At 51.8% G+C, this 22,945-nt stretch overlaps 1 long non-coding RNA gene across 1 annotated transcript; it reads left to right on the forward strand.

The window, feature by feature from the left end:
• The first annotated feature begins 15,406 nt into the window (after positions 1–15,406).
• LOC116555084 lies at positions 15,407–21,156 on the forward strand. Its single transcript, XR_004270363.1, has 3 exons — positions 15,407–15,750; positions 19,040–19,922; positions 20,746–21,156. It is a non-coding gene; the product is annotated as an uncharacterized LOC116555084 (long non-coding RNA).
• Positions 21,157–22,945: the final 1,789 nt, after the last annotated feature.

The raw sequence follows: 22,945 nt of genomic DNA on the forward strand, positions 1-22,945 counted from the left end.
ACCCAGCCCCAGGCAGGCTCTGTAGTTGGGCAGTACTCCTTTCTGGTTCTTAGTTGCCACGGACCTTACCCTCTGGCAGGACCCCTGCTGTCCTCTCCTGCAGGGTGGACTGGCAAGATGGGACCAGCACAGCTCCTGATACAATGAACCCTGCGCTGTAACCCCAGCCCTGCCATGTACAAGCTGTGTGACCTCAGCTATGTGAACTCACCTCTCTGTGCCTGTTTACTCCCTAAGATGAAATTAACAGTAGAACTCTGCCCTAAGAGCTGTTGTGGGGCTTTCTTCACTTCCCTTCTCCTGCCTTTTATTTTTGTATTTTGTGTTTTATTTATTTATTTATTTATTTATTTGGGACAGTGTCTCACTCTGTCACCCAGGCTAGAGTGCAGTGGTGCCATCTTGGCTCACTGCAACCTCTGCCTCCCGGGTTCAAGCGATTCTCCTGCCTCAGCCTCCTGAGTAGCTGGGACTACAGGCACGTGCCATCATGCCCAGCTAATTTTCTGTATTTTTAGTAGAGACAGAGTTTCACCATGTTAGACAGGATAGTCTCAATCTTCTGACCTTGTGATCCACCTGCCCAAAGTGCTGGGATTACAGGTGTGAGCCACCGCGCCTGGCCCTCTCCTGTCTTTTTTTTTTTTTTTTTTTTTAAGAAACACTTCATAGCATTTACTTTGTGCTGGACACTACATTAAGCACTTTATCCCTAATTTCATCCTCATGACAACCCTATAAGGGAGGCACTGTGGCTATCTCATTTTACAGAGTAGAACTCTGATGCACAGAGAGATGAAATAACTTCCCCAAGGTCACACAGCTAGTAAGGGGCAGAGGCAGGATTCAAACCCAGGCAGGCTGGCTCAGGAGTTCAGGCATGTGACTTCCTATTCTATAATGAAATGACGGGTGTGAAGCCTTTTAGCATAAAACTCAAGACTTTTAGTATGAAAATGTTGGGTCAATGGTAGCTATGGTTGCCCTGTGACCCCGGCAGGTCATTTTACTTGTGTCTCCATTTCTTCATCCCTAAAATGGGACTAGTGGTAGCTCTCTGCTGGGCTTGGGGTGAGAATTCATCAGAACCATGGGGTGAAGTGTCTGTCACAGATGTTAACACAGAGCAGGGCATGGGCTGTTGGCAGCTCTCCTTCCCAGAAGGGACCTATGGAATGGGGTCGGGACTGGTGGTGGCTAGACATGTCCACTGAGTCAGCAAGAGCAAGATGTAGGAACACCACTGGCCTTGAGGGGCCTGAACAGATGTGTGGGCAGCCGGAGGGGCAGAGCATGGGCACAGGGCCTCTGACGTGGGAGGTGGCATCAGGGGTCCGGATGCAGGATTGGGAAGAAAGGGGTGAACACTTATGGAGCCATCCAATCCTCACATGACCCCATGAAAACAAGCTTCTCAGAGAGGGGACGGGAATTGCCCAGGGCCACATCTCTAGAAAGGGGTGGCGATGAGGTTTGCCTCCAAGACGCCTCTGTGGTTTCTCTCTCCCCACACTGCCTATCAGCAGGATGAAGGGCCCAGCTATGAGGTCAAGCTCTAGGTTAGAAGTAACTGTTTCTTAAGAAAGTCCAGGCCGGGCACAGTGGCACACGCCTATAATCCCAGAACTTTTGGAGGCTGAGGCGGGCAGATCACTTGATGTCAGGAGTTCGAGACCAGCCTGGCCAACATGGCGAAACCCCATCTCTATTAAAAATAAAAAATTAGCCTCCTGTGGTGGTGGCTGCCTGTAATCCCAGGAGAATCACTTGAACCTGAGAGACGAAGATTGCAGGGAGCCGAGATTGCACCACTGCACTCCAGCCTGGGTGACAAGAGCGAAACTCTGTCTCAAAAAAGAAAAAGCAAACAAAAATCTTAGCCAGACGTGGTGGCACGTGCCTGTAGTCCTAGTTACTCCGGAGGCTGAGGCAGGAGAATCACTTGAACCCGGGAGGCAGAGTTTGCAATGAGCCGAGATTGCGACACTGCACTCCAACCTGGACAACAGAGCAAGACACTGTCTTGAAAAAAAAAAAAAAAAAGAAGTCCAGCAAAAAAAAGGCAACAGTCCCTCCTGCAGAAGTGTCCCAAGTAGGCAGGTGGTACAATGGGGCCTGGGGCAGGGGAATGCGGCAGGGCTTGGCTGAGGACTGCAGCAGGCAGGCAGGGGTGAACCGGAGGCACGGGTGGCTGGAGGCTGCCTGGAGTCTGGCTCAGCCCAGGGAAAGGGGGTGAGCAGGGCCTCACCTGGACATGGAGGGAGGATCCCCTGTGATCCAGGGAAGGGCATAGGGTACTTCCCCCACCTGTGCCAATCCTCCTGGAAGATTTTCCCCAGGCACAGTAAAAGGAAAGGCTCTCAAAGCAACCCATTGGGAGATCACAGCAGGGGTGACGGGAACCCTTTCTAGGGCGGTTGTCTGCTGTCTTCATAGGCAGGAAGCCACTTCTTGTGGCTCCAACAGTGCCCTGTGAAAAGCCAGGCCCTGGCCCAGCAGCCAAGAGGACCAGGATGGGTTCCCCCACACCCATCGTCCTAAGAGCAGATTTGTGTTTTCCAGAGCGACTCTTCACAGCTTCTCCTCTTTCCTAGGTGACAGTGACAGCCAGCAATGGGCAGGCAGCTTACTCCCAGCCTGGCCTGAGTCTGTGGCCCCGGCATGAGGTTACTGCAGTGAGTTCTGACCTCAGCATTGCCATGAGGATGCTCGGATGCCGGGCCGACGGCAGCAGTACCTTTTCCCCCGGGGGAGTGGGAGGGGACCGTGGCTGATGCTGACTGCCTGTGATGTGGCCTGCTCTTGCCTGCTGGGGCTGTTTGTCCCCAGACATATGTTCCAGATCTCAGCTGAGTGGGGTGGGCCAGGGGACTCACTTAGGACCTGCGGGCTCTATTGTGTGTCTGTGTATTTGGGGTGTGGCGAGAGGTGTTTATTAGACCTCACGGGGAGCCTCGTTTTCATGTCTCCCCGGGCTGACCTGGGCTGCTGATCACGTGCTCCTAATGGGCCTTGGATTGACATTCACAGCAACCTGGTCTCCATAGCAACCAGCTGTGACATCTCAAAGGAGCCCCGGAGTGGAGGAAGCTTAAATGCCTGTTTGGGGAAGACAGAGCCTTTGGTCCTTCTCCCTAGGCCCCTCCTGTGATAGACAAAGAGGGCCTAGAAACGCTGAGAGAGCCATGGCCTCCGCTTCTCTGGAGGTTTAAGTGGGGTCTACTGGAAATCCTTCCCTTCCTCTCTTTGTCCCCTTTCTCCTCATCCCTCAAAAAATATGTATCTCAGATTCCTCAACTGTAAAACGGGGATATTAGACGCCACTCTTAATTGAGTGTTTATGATGTGCCAGGGACTATGACAAGCATCTTGCATGGATTTTCTCGTTTCCTTCATGACAACCCTATAAAGTACTTTCCTCTTAGTATTCCCCCTTCTGTAAGCGGAGGGAAAGGAAGCACAGCAGAAGGGCTGGAATCAAGACAGCCTGGCTCCAGAGCCTGTTTTCATAACTATGAGAGAATGCACCAGATTCCTTCTGAACGCTGCCTGCCACGTGCACGGCTACAACTCTATTTCCAGCCACGCTGTGGCAAGCAGTTCCGGGCGGGCTTCAGCTCCCTGTGCACCACCAGCACCTCGCCTCCTGTCAGCAGGCGGCGGTTTTCATTTTCTGCCCAGGGGCTTCCGCAGCGCCCCAACATGAGGCTGGCAGGAGCGGGTACAGCGGGAGGATTTATGGAGGGAAGTTGCTTCCACGGAGCCAGCCTCAACCCAGGGTGCACAGGAACCACCGGGTGAATGCTTCTGCCAGGCCGTCATCTGACCCATTCAGTCCCTCTTGCACTACTTCGAATGTCCTGGCAGCACTGAGCCCCAGTCACCCGTGGCAGTGACCTAATAATGCACCGTTATGTTGGCTCTTCTGCGTTCTCTTTCTTTCTTTCCTTTTTTTTTTTTTTTTTTTAGCGAGTATTGCTGTCACCCAGGCTGGAGTACAGTGGCATGATCTCGACTCACTGCACCCTCTGCCTCCCGGGTTCGAGAGATTCTCCTGCCTCAGCCTTCCAAGTAGCTGGGACTACAGGCGTGCTACCACGCCCGGCTAATTTTTTTTTAATTTTTGGTAGAGACAGGCTTTCACCATGTTAGCCAGGATAGTCTCAATCTCCTGACTTCATGATCCACCTGCCTCGGCCTCTCAAAGTGCTGGGATTACAGGCGTGAACCACCACGCCCAGCCTGCTTTCTTTCTTCCCACTCCTGTTCATCCCTCATGTCTGCTCCCTAGAATTGCTTTCAAAATAAGCGCGCTGTACACAAGTCTTTGCTTCAGGTTCTGCTTTGGGGGGATCTTTAGCGAAGACCCAACTACAGGGCAGCATTCTGGAGCTGTGTCACTTGGTGAGATGCAGTGAGGACCCTGTTGTCATGGGGTGTGTGATGGTGGCCACTCCTGGTACTATGGTGATTAAGATCGTCCCTGTGGTAGGCTGGGGAGGTACAGGTGATGGTGGGGGGTTAGATGAAAGCACTAGCGTCGCAACAATCCAAGGGCGGTGGACCCGATAGGGATGATGAGACTGGCTGGCAGCTGTTAACTGCTCTGGAAGCCTTAAAGGAAGAAAACAGCAGGCTTGGGCTGATCAACTGTCAACTCAGGCCATGCAGTAAAGAGCAAAACCCCCATGGTGCTGTTAAGAGACTCTCCTTCTGCAGCCAAAGGGTACCCTGTACTGAAAATCAGGCTTTGCACGGAATTGGGGGCAGGAAGGTCACAGGTCTGTGAAACAGAAGAAGGGCAAAGCTTGGCCAGATCTCAGCCAAATTCAAGAACCCTCCTGGGCAGAAAATGAGATGCTGAGACCTCGGTGAGGGATAAGTGGATGAGTCTGAGACCCTTGGGGACTCAGACTCCTCTGGAATCTTGAGCACTGAATCCCCACAACTCAGCAAAGCACTCCTTGGCCAATCGGGCTAGGCCAAGGTTGGGCCTCCTCTAGGGCAAGTTACCATGTCCTCCCATCCCCATCCCATTTCCTGCTTGGCTCAGACCCCCACTGAGAAACCCCCGTCATAAACAGATATTGTCCAAGCAGAATACGAGGTCCCGCAGTTTTAACTCAAGTCCAGTGAGATTGGGATTAATTCAGTCTTGAGCAGAAATACAATCTGGGCAATTGGAGAGCAGATCTGGGCTTGGGTTCAGCTACACCTGGAGACTCCTCCCATTCAGGTCCAGGCAGGATGCCACCCTGTAGATTTCACAGCTTGTTAGGATGCTTGAGGAAGCTCATGAATCCCAAATGCAGTACCAGTGACTCAACAGGTATTTACTGTACACCAGGCACTGCTAGACACGAGACACCAGCTTTAAACCAGCTCTTGTCTCTTTTCAAAGCACCCACATGCAGTGAGGAAGACAAAAGCATCTACACAGGCCATGGTACTCGTAGTAAAGCTGCCTTTGAGACGTGACCAAGTGCCTGGCTTTGTGCTGAACTTACCAATACACAGTATCACGAGATCCTTAAAAACACCCTACGAGAGAGATTTTCACCCCCGTTTTACAAACGGGAATGGGCAATAGGGCAGGGATTTGACCCAGTCTTATCTTGCTCTTCCCGCTATACAGCCTGCTTATCTTGAGAGAGCGTGACGGCCTCAGCAGAATGGTGTCCAAGACGCAGGGGAGAGAAAGATTGATTTGGCCTGGTGGGACGGTCCAGCAAAGCTTCCCAGAGCGGGTGATAAGGCAATTTGTGCATTTCAGAAGCTGAGTGACTGTGAACCATGGTTGCGTTATGATTAAGCACCTATAGTGAGGGCTCCATCAAGTTTTTAGAAATGGTTCCAATCAAAGCAAACACAAGCTCCAGCCACTGCATAATAATTAGTTAGAGGCGGCTCCCCAGGTTACAGAGCCCACGTCTGCCCCCGAACCCTGAGAGACCAACGCTCCTGTGCTCAGCTCTTTCCTTCTCCCAGCCTTTCTGACAAATGGGCCCTGTAGGGTTGCAGGGGTGGGTTCTCATCAGGGTATTTTTTAGCCTGGAGGGAGGTACGGCTATGCTGATTGGGCTCTGGAATTTTGAGTCAGAGGAATTCACTCAAGCTGGGTTTAGCAAAAAAGGACTTATTTATGAGGTCTCAGGGGTGTCTTCGGCAGGAAGGGCCAAGTCTGGGGAGACTAAAGCTGGAACTGGGAGGTCGTCCCACCCTTGTCTCAGTACGTCTCTGCCACGTGGCTTCAGTCTTCTCTCCCTTTGCCAAGCAGAGCCTTCCAGTCCACGGAAGCCATGGCTGCCCTGAGCAACTGTCAACCCCTCTGGCCCTAGCGCAGTCACGTGAGAGATCAGCTGGCAGTGTGCTTCCCTCTCTTTCCCTCCCCAATCCCAAATGTTCAGGAGAGAGACATGATTGGCCCAGACTGGGTCACGTGTTCAACACGAGTTCAATCACCCAAGGCAAGGATGGGGTCCTGCAGTGCAATCCGGAATCCTCCCTTGCGGCTGGGGAGGGGAAAGTCACTGTAGATAGAGGGGTCTTTGGCTCAGGGGGAGTAGACCTTCCCCAAGTTGCCCGTGACAGGGTTTCACCTCTGCATCCACCTCTTACATTCTTCTCCCCACTCTGGCCAAAGGCATACAAAGAACACTATTTTAAAAAGGTTCAACTGACCCTATGTCTTGAGAAATTCTGTAAGGCTTTAGCTAAAGCTTTGCCCTGCCAATGGAATTAATCATATGATTTTCATCTATAGAATTATCATTGTTGTCGTCTATCATGTATTGCGATCTTCCTATAGTCCCAGTACGAGGCAAAGCCCTGTACACATATTTCTTCATTTAATCCTCCTAACGACCTAAGCGGTGTGCTCAGATCTGGCTGGGGTGCTGCAGGGACACAATAGGTGCCTGATCTGGGAGGTTCTGCTCCGTTCTTGAGGCCTCTCCCAAAGCAAGGGTTGGAGCACAAAGGAGAGAGCTCAGAGAGGGCATAATTAATGAGGGTGGGTTTCCTGCAAGGTTGTCAAACTTCAGCCTCAAAGAACAAGTGAGACTTGGGAGGTAGAGAAGGGAGCATTTGAGAGAAAGGGAGAGAGCCAGATCTGTCTTTAGGAAGGCCCGTAGGAAAATGGCTGGGTGATGGCCCAGGCTGGTTGCAGTGTGAGAGCCATGGCAAACTGTTAGGTGGGTAAGAGGGCAGGCACCAGTTTCCCGTGACCTCACTTCCGGCCACACCCCCAGAACCCAGCAGGCTACAGAGCAATATGGCTGCCCCCAGCATCTGTTGAATTGAACTGAATTGGAATAGCAAGTAAAGGTGACCAGAGTGGGACGAAGGTGCTTTATGCTGCAATTTAAGACTATCAAGTCCTCCCAGAGGCCTTGCATATGTGTCTGCACATGCAGTTGCTCTCTGGGTAGACCTTTACAAGACAGTAATGTTGAACAGGGTCACTATTCCTCATTTCCAGATGAAGTCACCAAACTGCCCAAACAATTTGGTTTGAAGCAAGTTGCCCAAGGTCACACGGCAAGAGGAGGCTCCGGCTCAGTATTCCTTACTGCAAGTGGAGGTATCCCACGAGGAGGGGGTTTGCATCACACCTGGAGACAGGTTTCCAGGGTCCGAAATAAACCATACAATGTTAAGACACTATTTACAGATAGAAGGAAATGCTTTGGAGCCACAGGGACCTGGTTCTGAATTCTGCCTTTGTCATTTCCTAGGTGAACTCGGGCAAGTGATTTATCTTGTCTGTAAGGACAATGACAGTGTTTCAGAGTATTTTTTGGGATTAGTGGAGTCAATCAATGCATTTCACCACTGCAGTGAGCAAATGCTCATCAATGTATGCTCGATCAAGATTAACTATTGTTTATTATGGTTGTAAGTCACCTAACCTCTGAGCCTTAGTATTCTTGGCTACCAAATGGAGGTAATGATACTTCCTGAACAGAGCTGTTGGAAAGATAAAATGAGATAACGTGCCCAAGTCCTATCCTAGCACCTGGCTCCCCACATGTTCACTCCTTCCCCCTGCGATGCTCCCTCCCGTCAAATTTACGCTTCTAGCATAAATGGCACGCCAGTCTAAGAAAAGCACCACTTGTGAACTTGAGCGCTTATAGGCGCGAGCTGAGGAAGCATCTCCCACCTGGTGAGAGAGCCTCCACGGGCTCTGGGGTAAAATGGTCGAGTGCTGAGTGGGTGTTCTTGGTGCTGGAGGGATCCTGCTAGACCCAGTTCCAGGATTCTCCATGGGGCCTGGAGGTGGATTCTCCAGGGGGGCCATTAGCTAACGGGGCAGAGGCAGCCAGACCCGCCTGTCAGGGCAGTTGGGGCACTTTCACAGGGAGATGCCTTTGGCTGGGTTGACCAGACGTAGAGCAGAATGTGCTGGGATGCAGGGCAGGGACAACTTCCCCTGAAGACTGAGACAGACTTAAGACTCCTCTCCGTCTTTTTTAAACAAACCACATTTTTTTTTTTTTTTTTTGAGACGGAGACTCACTCTGTCGCCCAAGCTGGGGTGCAATGGTGCAATCTCGGCTCACTGTAACCTCCGCCTCCCGGGTTCAAGTGATCCTCCTGCCACAGCTTCCTGTGTAGCCGGGATTACAGGCGCCCACCAGCACGCCCAGCTAATTTTTTTTTTTTTTTTTTTGAGACAGAGTCTTTGTTTTTGTTTTTGTTTTTTTTTTTAATAGAGTCTCACTTCGTCACTCAGGCTGGAGTGCTGTGGCACAATCTTGGCTCACTGCAACCTCCGCCTCCTGGGTTCAAACAATTCTCCTGTCTCAGCCTCCCAAGTAGCTGGGATTACAGGCACACACCACCACACCCAGATAATTTTTTTTTTTTTTTTTTGTATTATTAGTAGACACGGGGTTTCACCACATTGGCCAGGCTGGTTGCGAACTCCTGACCTCAGGTGATCCACCCTCCTCAGCCTCCCAAAGTGCTGAGATTACAGGCGTGAGCCACCTCACCAAGCCAATTTTTGTATTTTTAGCAGAGATGGGGTTTCACCATGTTGGCCAGGCTGGTCTTGAACTCCTGACCTCAGGTGATCCGCCCACTGGTCTTGCACTCTTGGTCTCAAGCAGTCCTCCCATCTTAGCCTTCCAAAACACTGGCACTATAGGCATGAGCCAGTAGGTCTGGACATTAAACAAGCCACAAATTAATGAGCACTTATTATGTTCCAGGCACTATGCCAAGCCGTTTACATGGATTCCAGCCACTACCATCTGGGTAGCCAGCCTTAGGCAAATGCTAATGTCTCTGAGCCTCCATCTCCTCCCTTGTGAAATGGGCTTTGGGATGGTGTCTACTTCATAGGGCTGTCATGAAAATTAAATGAGCTCCTGCATTAGCGATCTCACTAAATGCTAGCTAAATGTTGGTCTTCCATATAGACATCCATCCATTTGAGCCTCACAACAATCTTCACTTTTTTGCATGAGAAAATAAAAATTCAGAGAGGTTAAATCAGTGGTTCCTAGGTGCTGACCTGACTGCATACAAACGACATGGAGAGCATGAGAGAAACCAGGGTCCTTGCAGAGGATGGTTCTCTGAGTGAGCCTGGTAGGGGCCCCGATGATGCAGGTTTCTCATGCCTGCAGCATTCCCGGTGATTTGGAAGTGGGGAACTCTGCTGAGTTAGGTGATTTGGCAGAGGCCCCACTGCCAGTAGAGACAGAGGTGGGATTTGAATGTTCAGGTAGGACCCTGAATCACCATTATTTACTATGAAGAGCATGCCCCTGGTGGGCCTGCCCTGACCCGCTCTCTGCCACTTCCCAGGGCTGGAGGATTCTGGCCTGGCCGACTCTCTGAGGAGGAGGGCTGGGTGGAGCTCTCATGAGTAGGGTCACTCAAGCAGCCATTTTCAGGCCACCAAGTCCCCATCATGGGTTCCTTTTCCAAAAGCCACCTGAGCCGAGACAGTGGGTATCCATCAGCACTTGTGGATTGTGGGAGGTCTCACCGATGGTCAGAAGACGTCTCCCCTGCTGGCTCCCCACAGCCGTCCTCCCCAGGGCCCATCTCCACCCTGTGGTGCCACTGGGCATGGGGAGAGCCTCTGGCAAGCTGCAGGAGCTGCCAAAGCATTTGGTTATTTTGCTCACTTTATTAATAAATGTGCACCGACGCCAACCACATGGTAACTGCCTCCTGGGAACAGGAGTCGGAACATACTCTGGGGAGATTTCTGGCTGGATTTTGGTGATAGAGGAAACAGACAGGGATCTACAGGGAGAAGGGAGGCGGGCCGCTGGCAGACATCTGGAGGCATGCAAGGACCTCTGTCATTTGCGAAAGTCTTTTTGGGTAAAGGAGAATTGAGTGGAACGAGAGGGAAGGGGCCTGGGGCCCTGACCCTTCAGCCAGAGGGACTCTGAGCCACATGGAGCCTAGACACCCAGCTTGGCCTGACTGCAGGCAGCTGGACACATCTTTCTCCCAGGGTCTGCTGGCCCCTGGGTGCCTGGCGAGGGCAGAGCTGATGGCAACAGTGCTGTACCTGCAAAGGACCTTGAAAACCCCAAAGCAAAGAGCAAGACCTTCCACCAGAGGGGCTGCAGGCCCAATGCAGGTTCCATGGAGGGAGCTGGCCATCACGTGTGCAGTGCTGGGCCTGGGGCCTGTAATACACACAAAGTTGGCATGATTTGCACCTTTCCGGGATGCTGTGAAGAGAAATTAACCAGGAGTGATGTGCCCTGTAAGGACAGGTTGGACAAGCGGGCCTTTGTGTAGAAGAAGCCAGCAGGCAAACCTCACAGGGGGCAAGCCCCAGGCCTCCAAGACTCCAGCACCCTGTGCGGGCGCCAGAATGGCCTCCTCCTCCTCCAGCCAGGATGTGTGTTCTCTTCTATTACTGGCCAGCAAATAAATAATCTGTGAGCCTCGCCAGGATCTGCCGTTTACCCTTTAAGGGAATGAACTTCTGTTCATTTGGAAAAGGGGAAAAAAAGCCTTCCCAGATGAAAGTGTGGGCTGAGGGAAGAGAGAGCTAGGCAGACGGCATAGATGCCAGCGGGAAGCCCTTACTGCCAGCAGGCCGGGCCCAGGGTCTGGCACCCCCGTATAGTCGGTGCGAACCACAGCAGCCCCAGTCCTGGGCTCCTCACATCTTAGCTCGGGACTTTCTACTTAGTTTGCTCACATTTTTAAAGCAGCAAAAAATGTCAATCACACATACTCGATCTAGTAATTAGTTTATAAATAATAAGCATGCATGACTATACTAACTTGAACATTGTCACACATACACAAAAATACAAATTTAAAAAATAAAACTAAGATAAAATGATATTTTAAAATGCCTTAATTACTGTGGATTTTTTTTAACCACCTTTACTCACAAAGCAAAAATATACAGTATAGCTAGGTTCATTAGTAATCATAGTAGATATAAATTCTTCTTTCTTTCTTTCTTTTTTTTTTTTTGAGATGGAGTCTCGCTTTGTTGCCCAGGCTGTAGTGCAGGCACTGCAATCTCTACCTCCTGGGTTTAAGCAATTCTCTGCCTCATCTTCCTGAGTAACTGGGATTACAGGTTCGCACCACCACACCCAGCTAATTTTTGTATTTTTAGCAGAGACGGGGATTCACCATGTTGGCCAGGCTGGTCTTGAACTCCTGACCTCAGCTGACCTTCACTTTGGCCTCCCAAAGTGCTGGGATTACAGGTGTGAGCCACCGTGCCCGGCCAAATTCTTATTTTAAATTGTCTTCTTATTCATAGTATAAATGTGGGGTCTACCTTCTTGTGGGCCCCAACTGGATTGTCACTGTTTTTCCTTCCTCTGTGGGCCCAAACGCACCCTGAGGAGTGAAGTGTCCACGCCATGCCATGCTTCTGTTCATCCAAGAGTTCTTTGTTCTTCCTTTGTCTGGCTTCTTTCTTAGTGATTTATCCATTTGATAAATCTATGAATCGTCTAACTGGTCCCAAATGAATAGGAAAATTCTTCCAAATGCCAACAGCGAGAGTGAGGGCAGAGTGGCTGGCCTCTCTGTGTGGTCCAGCTCCCATTCTTCCCTCTAGTGACATTTCATATAAAGACCTAATATGGACATCAGCGTCAATCTATAAATACTGGTAATGCTGAATTCTTTTCTCTTTTTTGGATGAAATAGAAATAGAAATAAAAAAATTAATATTCCTTTCTCCTTGGAGAAGTCCCTTAAACCCCTCCTGCGGTGCCTGTGCTGCCCCCCACTTTGGAGACCCCTGTGTCTCCAGATCTCTTCACTGTCCCTCTCCCTTCCAAGCCAATCCAACTGCTTGGCTTAGGAAAGTGGGAGCTAATTTCCTAAGCATGAGCTCAGGAAATTGTGGACCTGATCAAATCACTGCCCTTTACCTGCTCCCCATGTCTCTTGGGGAAAAGTAAAACTTCTTACCAGCTCTGGCCCCCACTGCCCCTTCAGCCTCACTCATGGCCCTCCATATGACACACGGCAGGTTCCCATTCTCATCCTGCAGGTCCCAGCTCCAAGGTCACCCCTCAGAGAGGGACCTGGATTGGCACCTCATCTAAAGAATATCACTCTCCCCCCATGACTGTCTCAGGACTTCTATAGCTTTTAAAGCACCCATTACATGTTGTCACTATGTAAATCTGCTCAAGGACTCTGACTACTGTCTCCCCAACTAGGCAATGTGCTTGGGGTTCATCAGGGAGGATTCATGTCTGCTGTTTTTATTGCTGTATGCCCAGAGACCAGCATGGTCCCTGGGATATTGTAGATGCTCAATAAACGCATAACTAGTGAGATGAATGAATCAGATCTGAGAGGATCTACAAAGCCCAGTTCTCTTGGACTGGGCTTCTCACAGCTGGAAGCTGCTAGCTATGGGGAAACTGATCTCCCACCTTCCTGGCCTCAGACCTCCCCAGCCTCCCTCCTCACACCAGGGAGCAGCTGGAAGCCCAGCTCCAAGAAACTCAGAGAAAGCCTGAAGTAGTTTTCCAGGAGTGGAAGAGGCTACTGAGAAAGAAGTGTCCACTTCTTGCCTTGGAGAACTGAGAACTTGGAGCATCAGGAGGGTAAGATGCACAGCAAGTCAAGGCACGAGCGCTGCCCAGAAAGCATGTGGGAAGCAGAAAAGTTCCTTTTTGAAGTTTCCCTTCTTGTTAAAGAGTAAGTGTGCCAATAACTTTGTTAAGCCCTATCCTATGTAGCTGTTAGACGTGCCGTCCCTACAGGCATGTAGTACATTCCATGTCCTTGTACTTTAACCAAGGTATCTGTGCTGGATGTGCTCACAGGCACGTCCCAGCTCTACACTCTTTTACCCGTTTAGAAAAGTTTTAAGTTATTAGCCAATCAGGTTTTAGTTTAGATTGTGAGGTCTGGCTCCAGCCAACGGAGATCAGACACAGCAATAAGGACAACCCCACATGCATAAGGGATAAATTTGTGTGTTTTCCTTTGTTCTTTGTATTCTTGTGGCAAGATGGCTAGTGAGTGTACCCTTCCTGCAGCCCAGGAAGTAAAAATTACGTTGCTGAAAGATCCTTTGTCTCAGTGCTGATTTTTCATTGCTGCACCAAGCATCTATTTCCAACATCTATTTCTAACAATGCAGGCGAAGGGCTGAGTAGGGGATGCCCTTGGCTTAGTGGACTGGGGAATCTTGAGACATGAGTGGTTGTTGTGATTAGTGGATTCTGTCCCTGGACTGGGCCCCTGAGAGGGCAGGGGCTGGGGCCCAACATCTCCCCTCTGGCAACCAGACCTTATCCAAGCCCTCCCCATAGCCTGGCCAGGAGGGCACAGAGGTAGCTCAAAGGCTTTTCCCAGGCAAGAGGTCTAGTAAATATTGGATCAGGGATTCACACCTGGGTCTCTCCCCAAAAGGGGATGCCCTTGCTCTCCTCCTCCCATGTCCCCCTCAAAGTGTCTCCCTGAGGCCCCTTTGGCTCCGGCCCAGCAGCTGTGAGGTCCCTTGCAGAGCTTATGACCCTGTGATTATCTCCAAAGCAGGGGAGCAGGTGTCTGCAGGCGTGGCTCAGCTCCTGTCTCTGAAAGAAAAGGAAATCCGAGTCTCTGGGAAACCTTGGAGAGAAAGCAGAAAAAATACCTCCTTTCAAGAGAAGAACCCAAAGGGACCCTTGTTTTACCAGATTCCTTGACAGCCTCTCTGAATTTTTAAAGAAAAACGAAGCTCGGGAGAATAGCTGCAGGGGGCAGGTAGCAGTGGGGAACATTTCTAAAAGTCTTTCCCTGCTTGAGTCTCCGTTACTGATTCTTTATCACGAAGGGATTGGCTTCCACAATCCCAAGTGGACAGTGCATGGGCCTCACATTCTGGATGCTTAGTTTGGGAAGATGGATTGGAAGGCTTCCTGGAGGAGGTGGGGACTTGCCTTGGGTTTTGAAGAATCTGCAGCAGCTAAAGCAGGAGAGGGTTTCAGACCAGAGGACGAGGGTGGCAGAGACACAGAGGTGGAGAGGCCTGGCCAGGTCTCAGGAGAAGGAGGCAGAGTGGAGGGGAGGGAGGAGGGAAAGGGGGACTGTCAGGAGGGAAGCCGGAAGAGGGGCAGGAGGAGCCTCAAATACGGTATCAGGATGTCTCGGTTCCAGTCCTAGCTCTGCCACTGACCCGGGCGTGATGTGGAGCTAGGGCTCTGTGCCTTCCCAGGCCTCAGTTTCTCCATCAGTAAAAACTGGTGGGAAGCCAGGTGCTGTGGCTCATACCTGTAATCCCAGCACTTTCGGGGGCTGAGGCAGGCGGATCACTTGAGGTCAGGAGTTTGAGTCCAGCTTAGCCAGCATGGTGAAACCCCATCTCTACTGAAAATACAAAAACTAGCCAGGCGTGGTGGCGGGCACCCGTAATCCCAGCTACTGAAGAGGCTGAGGCAGGAGAATCACTTGAACCCAGGAGGTAGAGTTTGCAGTGAGCCGAGATCACACCACTGCACTCCAGCCTGGGTGACAGAGTGAGACTCCAACTTAAAAAAAAAAAAAAAAGAAAGAAAGAGAGAGAAAGAAAAGAAAAAGAAGCCCTGGGGGAAGAGGTTGGAAGTTGGTGCCCTCCCGCACCGGGTATCCCATTCCCCTTCTGGCTCCGGTGGAGGCTGTAGGTGCTGGGTGGCTTCCCAGCCTTCCCCCAGCAGCCTGCTGTGGGGACCTGCTAATCCTCCTTAAACCAGCTTCTTCCTGGCTACTGTCACCAAGGGTGCCTTGTGAGGGCCTGCTCACTCAGGAAGAGAGGACTCTGTGACTTATTGGGGGGTGAGCGGGGAGGGGGGAGGCCCGGCCTCTGTCGCCCCCTCATGCACCAGTGCCAGCGGCCCTCAGGCCATCTGTTCTTCAGGCTGGGTCCCAACAGAAAGGCCATTCAATACTGGACGGTTGGTGTCTGCCCCCCTTCCCCAGCCCACGCCTGAGCAGATGGCACACCTGCCACCCCTTCATGGAGTCTCCCGGACCTTGGGGCCCAGCCGGAAGCTGGGGTGGTGGGGTCTGCCCCCCTCTTAGAGAATTTGTCAGTGCCAGACTTCAAGTCCTGGCCCTACCTCACAGGGCCTCTGTCCTGGGTTGCCCTCTCCACCTCCTGCTGGCCAGCCAGCCCCAGCCCAGGCCATTCAGAGAGACACCACAAAGGCTGCACCTGCAGATACCACCCAGGTCCGTTCCCTGATTTCACACAGGAGGCATCAGCCACGTGGCAGAGGTGGCAGCTCCTCAGAAGAACCCAAATCTCTGGCTTTGGTGAGTTTTCACTATGATGACATGAGATCACTTGAGTAGAGGGGAGGGGAGCGGTTAAATGCAGATCTCTCGGCTCCAACCCCATGGATTTGGACCCAGGAGGTCTGGGGAGGGGCCTGTGAATCTGCATGTGTAACACGCTTTGCAGCGAGTCCCTGAAGTCCTCCCAGGCACTGCCACTGGCTGTCTCTGTTCATTTCTAGCCCGAATGACAATGAAAGGTCTGTGACATAGGTGAAGTAATAGTAACTATACCCATTCAACAGGTGAAGAAATCGAGGCCCAAAAATGCGTACAGTTTCATAAAGTAAATTTGATGCTGTAAATTCATACCAGAGCCAGTCGTGGGACCCAAGACTCCAGGCTCCTTAGGTAATACTTTTGGACGTCAGTATCCAGGGGAGATCAGGGCTGGCCCTTCAACACGCCCCTCCCTTCCTCCCCTGCACAGCTGCAATATTGAAAGGCTCTAAGTCTGAAAAGATCATGGTTTCTCCCCCCATCCCCAACGAATCCCAAACAAAAATAACACTAAACTGTAACTGTAAGGAAATCCCATGATGACAACAGTACTTTAATGCATTTTTGTAATAAAATTAAATTGTTTGAAAACATTTTTTTCTTGTTTTATGGGTTGCCCTGCTTTTGTGGTACCAAGGCAGTATCCTGGCTTCCTAGGAGACAGCGCCCTGTCTGCCATGCCCATTCCAGTGTGGGGTCAGGGTGAGGGGCAGGTTGGTCCCTCCCACCCCTGGACACTATCCTCTCCCCACCTCCTTTAATCCTACCTGGTTTTCTGCCGCAGAAGCTGGAATGCATTCACCAGGAGAGCCTGGCATTTCAAAGACGTGCGCTGGCCAGGCAGCCTCTTACTGATGGGGATTTTACCTGTATGCCTCCTGTCTCCTTGACGATCTGGCTTCCCTTCCTGTGGGAGCTTCTTCCAGGGAAAGCCCAGGCTCCCTCCCCTCTAGGGAAGGGGTCCCTCTCTAACCCTCCTTAGAGAGGACAGAGGCTCGAGGGAAAGGCAGCCCACCCAGGGGTGCAGCTCAGAAGCCCCGCTTCCGGCTTAGGCCCCTCCATGTTAGACCCTGCTGGAGAATAGAGAAGCCAGGAGGGGTTGCAGGCCAAGAAAGCCCTGCTGTGTGTCCCTGAATAAGCCATTGAACCTCTCTGAGCCTTACTAAGATAAAACAGGGCCTATATTCTAATCCTACCTTACAGGATTATTCCAGGAATGAAAGACAATGCTGCACATGCGCATAAGGCATTAGCACAGCCCTGGGCTCAAGGTGAGCAAGCCACACACTGCATCTATTCTTTCTATGAGCTAGGCTGGCATCCTAAGAGAGAGCACTGGAGCAGGAGTCAAGGCGCCTGCTTTCTAACTTGGGCTCTGCCACTAATGAGCTGATGACTTTGAGCAATTCCCAAAGCCCTTCAGGCCTCAGTTTCTTCGTCTGTAAAATGAGAGTGTACGACCAAATGAGGTCTGTAGTCCCTTCCAGAGCTGACTTTCCATCACTCCGTCACTTCCCATAGCTCTCATTCACCCATTCACGCGTCCCAGCTCGGTTAAACGTCACCATCTCTAGAAACCTTTCCCAGAGCCCCGAGAAGCTGTGAGTCTCTCTGCACCCGCCCGGCACCACATTTCTCCCATGGGTCCTGTGGTAGGAAGAATGTGAACCCTGATGACTCCCAAGCCAATCTGTAGACTACCTTAACCTCTGATTTCCAGCCCCAGGGAAAATCAGGAGATTAACCATCAGTTTCTTTGGGCTGATAATATTCCTTCCATTTTACAGATGGAGACACTGAGGTCCTGGATATTAAAAAACAAACCCATATGACACGCTCAGGGAGCCTGGGAGTCCCAGAGCCTCAATCTGATTTTCCACAGTGACTCAGGGCTTAGACAATCATTACAGCAGCGATTACTCCTTAAATCGGTTGTTTTTCACTGTTAAAGCTGCTGTGTGGGCCTTTTTTTTTTTTTTTTTTTTCTTTTGCGCCCCCCGGGGCGGGGGGGGGGGATTGGGTATGAGGCAAAGCAGAAGGAAGAGAAAAAGAGGAGGTGGGAAAGCCGGCCAGCCGGCTGCAGCCAGAGGCCCGGGAGTCTTTGAGATTTCTCACCGTGGGAGTTAGTGGGCTGCCCAGGATCCCTGTGGAGGTGGCAGAGAGGGAAGTAGGAGGGGGGGCAGGGAGGTGACAGCAGGCGGTGGGGCCTCATTCAGAGGTTAGCTGCAGCCAGGGCAGTTCTGACCAGCTTCTCAGACTCCTGGGATCAGTGCCTGGGCTGAGGGTGCTGTGTGTGAGGCTGGGGTGGGGCGGCTGAGCCCCCTTCACTCTGACAATCTCCCCTTCACCCTCTCCCCGACACCTTTTCTCTTCCCACACGGTTCAGACACCTGCTGTATGCTTGGCACTGAACTAGGCATAAAGGCATGGCGGGAAACAAGATAGAGTCCTGCCCTCGAGTAGCTCACGGCCAGCCCCGGGCACCTGGAACCTGGAACCGAGCTGTCAGATTCACTACAGGGCCTGGAGGGAGCTACTGGGGTCAGCTTGGGGGAGTTTCTGGGGCCCAGGGATGTGGCCTGCGCCAACTTTGGTATGAGGCATGGTGAAGGGGGCGATGGGGGAGGGTGGGTACAGAAAAGTTGCCAAAGCTGTTTGTTTGTTTTTTGAGTCTCGCTCTGGCGCCCAGGCTGGAGTGCAGTGGCATGATCTCAGCTCACTACAACCTCCACCTCCCGGGCTTAAGTGATTCTTGTGCCACAGCCTCCCAAGTAGCTGGGACTACAGGCACATGCCACCATGCCCGGCTAATTTTTGTATTTTTAGTAGAGATGGGGTTTCACCATGTTGGCCAGGCTGCTAAAACTCCTAACCTCAAGTGATCCTCCTGCTTCGGCCTCCCAAAGTGCTGGGATTACAGGCATGAGCCCCAGCGCCCTGCTGGGAAACATTTAAGCCGAGACAAGAGAAGCATGGTCCAGAGCTGAGAGATGAAGACTAGGGTGTGATGGGTGAGAAAGGTCAAGCCAAAGGAACAGCAGGGACAAAGGCAAGGTCCCAGCCCAGGACAGAGCCAGGCACAAGAGGGGAGCTGGGAGCAGCAACTGCTCAGGTGTCTGTCTCTTGCACTAGATTATGGGCTTCTCTGATTCATAACTGGTGTTGTACTCATCACTCATTTTGTGGATGTATCTATGTCTGTACGCATGTATCCGTTCCTTCATTTGTTTCAGCTGGAATAATTTAAAGCTCATTATGAATCTTGCAGGATGAAACTGTAGCTCTATGATGGACTGTCCCCTTGGGCTGCCACGACCTGCTGCCCAGGCTGTGCACTGCACCACTCCGTCTGCCATAGGTGTAGCAGCCTGCAGCCTTGCTCTACATTGTCACTGATAAGTAGTCATTATTCTCTCCCTGTCTGCATATATAATCCTCATTTTCAGTTGTGTACACGGAGAAAAGGGAGGAGTCCTCCTCATGGCCTTGGGGGGACCCACAGGAACTCTCCCTAACTCCCCCACTGACACCTACTTTCTCGGTAGGCCTAGATGGCTGACCTGAGAGCTCCGGGGTCAGACGCCCTTCCTCACCCCAGGAACATGGAGCTGCCAGGCGGAGTGGGCTTCTGTTTACTGCCTTGGGCTAAAGACGCATGTCAGCAATTGGCGAAGCACAGGGAAGCTGCAGCTCAACTCGCTAGACTGGCAAATGCACGCTGCGCCCTCCTCTCACTATAAGGATGTAAAACAACCATTTCTTTATACTCAGAAACCAGAACACTTCCCTCTGCCAGGTCCTCCTGCCTCCCCCTGCTCAGCCCTAAGGGGCTCCCAGAATGCCGTGGGGCCTATGGCAATGGGGAAGAAAACTGAAGGGGAAATGGAGAGCCACCCTGGGACAGTGGGGGGCAGAAGCATTATTAAGTACCTGCTGTATGCTGGCCCTTAACTGTTTTTCATCTAATTATCAAAATAGCCCTGTGAACGGAAGTCAGAAGCCCAGGGGACAGAAGGAGCACGGTTCGAATCCCGGCTCTGTCCCTCATCAGCTGGAGACTTGGGAGAGTTACTCGTCTATAAAATGGAAATAATAATGGTAACTACCTCCACAGGGCTGGTGTGCAGAGTCCATGAAGCCACCCACTGCAGGTGCTTGGCACAGTGCCCAGCATATAGTAAATGTTCAATAAACACTCACTAGCATCATGAGATCGAGGTTGCTGTGAGCCCTGTTGAACAATGGAGAAACAGAGGCCAGGGAGGCTACAGAAGTTGCTAGAGGCCACACAGCCTAGGAGTTGGTACAGCCAGAGGTGAGTGTGTAGAGTTTGAAGGCAGGGTCTGAAGACTGTCACTATGCATTAAATCCACCGGAGGGTTCAAACCTTCACCTCAAATTCACCCAGTGCTTTGTGCCTGGCCTTGCACTGAGGGGTGAGATGGAGTGGCTGAGTGAAGAAGATGTGTTAGACTCGGAGTCACCATCCCAGAGCACGTGGCCTGATGGCGGCAGACAGATGACAGTGGTTCCCATGAAGCAGTGTGGCAGGTGCTGGCATGGCCGCTCCCAGAGCCAGAGAGGTTGCCTCCAAGGCTTCCTAGGATGTGTAGGAGGTGGGAGCGCAGGTCTGGGGAGACTGGGAAGGACTTCTCAGAAATGCCTGGCAGAGGGCTCAGCCTTTGCAAAGGCCAGAAGGGTTAAAGCGCTGGAGCATTTGGAGAAACTGAGGCAAAACTTGATCCATGGTGGTTATAAAAACCACCTTGTGACAACCAAGGGAAAAAAAATGTGGGCTTTGGAGCTGACACATTTGGGGATTCAAAACCGTGGTCTATGAAGCCAGCTCTTTCTGGGCTTCAGTTCTCCATTTAAAAAAATGGACCTCGCTCACAGAGGTTGCTATGAGTTTGCTATGCACACAGGACTGGCGCAAAAAGTTGGTCATTTCTCTCTTTCTCTCCCCCAAACCAGGGCGAGAGTGGGGCAAGGACGAGCGGTGGTGAGCTGGGGAGGAGAGACCCTGGTTCAGCCTTGGGGTCCTCTGGAACTGCCGATCTGCCTCCGGGAGTCCGCTCTCCAGGCGGAGGGCTGGACCCTGCCGTGCCGGTGTTAACTCGCCTTCTGGCCGCTGGCCGGTGAGTGGGAGGAGGAGAGCGCCGGGTGAAGCGGGGTGAGGACTCTCCAGCAAGTGCTCCCTCCATCTGCCGTCCGCCCAGAGCCTCAGAGCCCCGGATCGCAGCCTCCCTCCTGGCCGAGCCCCCAACACCCGCGGCGCGCCCCTCGGAGCAATTACATAACGAAGCCTCCGGTGCGCCTTTGTTATCGCCCTCTGCCGCGGCAGTGGCCCCGCGAGTATTAATAAACCGATCACTCAAAACGCCAGCCCGGGCTTTATTTACGTAGATTTGGGCTGCGGCGCCTCCGAGGGAATTATCCCCGCGGCCCGCCTCTCCCCCAGGAGGGAGGGAGGTGGAATCCCTTCCCACCTCCCCCCTCTGGTCTTTCACCCTTCCCTTCAGCTCAGAGGCCCTCCCCCACCCCCTTGCTCAGCAGCTTGGTCCCAGCAGTGCAAACAAGAATATTCCAGAACCAAAAACTGTGGGTTCCAGGCCCATCTTCACTTCCCTGGTGGGTGATATCTGGCAAATGGATACTCATTAGCCTTACCTGCAAAATGAGTGGAATAATAGCAAAGTGCCCATTTAAATGAGACAATCTAGGAATCTGCTTTGCAAATTCTAAAGCAATGGTTCTCAAACTTCGGCTGGTCTCAGAATCACGTGGGGGGCTTTTTGGACCACGGATAGCTGCCCTTGTGACTTCCTTCCCCAGAGCTTCCTTGTCTGAGGTGGAACTGAGAGTTTAGGTTTCTACCATTTTTCTGCCCCCAAGAAGGCTTTGAGACTTCACACTCTAAAGCTATTTATAAACTAGAATCTATTTGGCAGATGTTCCTGTGGGTCTGTGGGTGACACCATCCCCAAACTTTGTGACTTCATTGGGGCAGGGGTAGGCCAGGAGGAGCAGGCCTTACAGGGGATCAGTAATGCCTGTCCTGGCCAGTGACACAACTAGAAGCACCTGAGCTCCGGGTTAGACTGCCAGGGTTCTGGTCCCACCTCCCTGCTTTCTAGGGTGTGATCTTGGGTAAGTTATGGAACTCAGTCGGCCTCCATTTTGCCATCTGTAAAACGGGGCCAGTAATGATACCAACCTCATGAGGTTTGTTAAGATAAATGACGCGTAGGGAACTAGACCAGCATCTGGCACATAGTAGAGGCTCAGAATACTTTTTTTGAAATAATGATAAAGCCCCCTGGGGTTTTATCATGGGCAGGAGGCAAGTGAAGTGGCAGCCATTGCCCTAGCCAGCTGCCTAGGGTGCAAGACTGTGATCCCACACCACAGACCGGCTGCTCTGGGCACTCATTGTGAAGGAGTCCTGGGGGTCGCCCAAGATGAGGGTCCAAAATCTGCTACCCTCCTTGCATAGCAAATCTTTTCCTGGCCAGGGCTCAGCACTTAGAGAATCTGGACCCAGCCTGAGGTTCTAATATTGGCTATGCCCATAAGGGGTAGTCCATACTCCATCTGCCCTGAGCTTTGGAAGCTGTCCCTTCAGTACTAGCACAGAGCAACAGATGTCCAGGTGTCCCAGGCTTCGGATGCAAGGTCGACAGACATCTCCCCAATTCTCCCAGCTAGCGGAGGGTGGATTTCTTGCAGACAGCCATGTGCGCCCAGCTCACTGCCATTTCCATGTGTCCATTCATTCACTGAGTCAATGAACATTTACTGAGTGCTGACTGTCTGCAGGCCCTGAGCTCAGGTACATGTACTGTCTCACTTAATACCCCAAGAACCCTATGTATCATGATTTTCCTCTTTCCATTTGACAGAGGAACACGCCGCCGCCGAAGCTCAGAGACGCTGAGTAACTTGCCTAAGGCCACAGAGCTGGTTAGAAGAGGACTAGGACCTTGAGCCTAAATCCCGGATGGGTCTAGTTGCTAAATCCCACTCTCACCTTCCTCCTTGAGCCCTCCCCGACAGGAAGCAGGAAAGCGCTGGCCATGGTCTTCTGGTCCCCTAGCTGTCACACTCTTTCTTTGGGGAGATCTGAGCCTCATTGCTTCCACCCCCATCCTGATCAGTTGTCTCTCCCACAGAT

This window comes from Sapajus apella, unplaced genomic scaffold (genome assembly GCF_009761245.1).
Source record: "Sapajus apella isolate SASKATOON/1434 unplaced genomic scaffold, GSC_monkey_1.0 scaffold14, whole genome shotgun sequence".
NCBI classification, from domain to species: domain Eukaryota; kingdom Metazoa; phylum Chordata; class Mammalia; order Primates; family Cebidae; genus Sapajus; species Sapajus apella.